This window comes from Branchiostoma floridae, unplaced genomic scaffold, assembly GCF_000003815.2.
Source record: "Branchiostoma floridae strain S238N-H82 unplaced genomic scaffold, Bfl_VNyyK Sc7u5tJ_464, whole genome shotgun sequence".
NCBI classification, from domain to species: domain Eukaryota; kingdom Metazoa; phylum Chordata; class Leptocardii; order Amphioxiformes; family Branchiostomatidae; genus Branchiostoma; species Branchiostoma floridae.
The window spans coordinates 9,419-10,595 of NW_023365869.1; the positions used below are offsets into that span (position 1 = coordinate 9,419).

General features: G+C 42.9%; 1 protein-coding gene and 1 long non-coding RNA gene across 3 annotated transcripts in view; both read left to right on the plus strand.

Moving 5' to 3' along the window:
• Positions 1–1,177, plus strand: part of LOC118408856 (mucin-5AC-like) — a gene marked incomplete at its 3' end in the record, with an annotated part of 16,985 nt that overhangs the window by 3,604 nt on the left and 12,204 nt on the right. The window lies entirely within an intron of this gene.
• Positions 102–1,168, plus strand: LOC118408854. Of its 2 annotated transcripts, XR_004830367.1 has the most exons (4): positions 102–283; positions 399–499; positions 603–701; positions 818–1,168. It is a non-coding gene; the product is annotated as an uncharacterized LOC118408854 (long non-coding RNA). The 2 variants fall into 2 exon arrangements; XR_004830366.1 differs by lacking the exon at positions 102–283 and having other exon boundaries at positions 292–499.

Here is a 1,177-nt window from a genome sequence, read left to right on the forward strand (position 1 = left end):
TTCACAATGAAATCCAGGCCCCGCCCGACGGCAGTGCAGCTGCATGCTGCAGGTTACTCTAGAGCATCCCTTCGTTGTAGTTGTGTGCAGCAACAGCCAAATTCATCAGACTGTGGCGTATTTGCGATTGCATTTGCAACCTGTCTGGCATATGGGGTACTGCCTCAGTCCGTGCGGATAGACCAGAATGAGATGAGGGGACATTTGTGGAGATGCTTCAAAACTGGAAAGCTGGAACTGTTTCCAACATACTGAACAGTTACACAGGATGGCACAGTTACAGGTGAGAAAGATTCCTCATCTTTACACATGTTATCCCAAGTTGTCCTAGACATGGTGTTGTTACTAAAATCTGTTGTTGTTTTTCACTATTAACCTTGTTCTTCCCCTGTTTACAGTGCAAGTCTCCAGTCCAAACCAGCAGCCCCCCTCCCACATCCTGGTACTAGAGAAGGATGAAGTTGAGAAGGCACTATGGGATGTATGACAGTCATAACAGGTGAGAAAGATTCCTCACCTTTACACGTTATCCTAGACATGGTGTTGTTACTAGAATCTGTTGTTGTTTTTCACTATTAACCTTGTTCTTCCCCTGTTTACAGTGCAAGTCTCCAGTCCAAACCAGCAGCCCCCCTCCCACATCCTGGTACTAGAGAAGGATGAAGTTGAGAAGGCACTATGGGATGTATGAGTCATAACAGGTGAGTAAGATTCCTTGTTTTCATATGTGTTATTCCAAGTTGCCCTAGACTAGAGATAGTGTTGTTGTTAAATCTTTTTTTTTTACATAGTAACCTTGTTCTTCCCCTGTTTACAGTGTAACTGTAAGCCTCCAGTCTCACCCGGTAGAGATGCAGGTGCCTCACTCCAACACGCCTTGCAGTTATGAGGTTTTGCTCCAGAAGACTGCTACAAGATAAACCATATCTACAAAAGTGTGGATTTGTACTCTCTAATCTCCATTTCATTGCTATCAGGGCAATGCATGATGTATGAAAATAGAAATGAATGTATGTTCAACACTTTTATTGGCAGTCAACATGTCATTAACTTAAGTTTATCACACCCTGTAGCTCAAGTAGCAATATCTGTGTGGCAATATGTACACAAAGTTGACTAAGTGCTATCCTGTACAGTGAATGTATGTGATCTAACTGCACCTTACTACACAAAGACA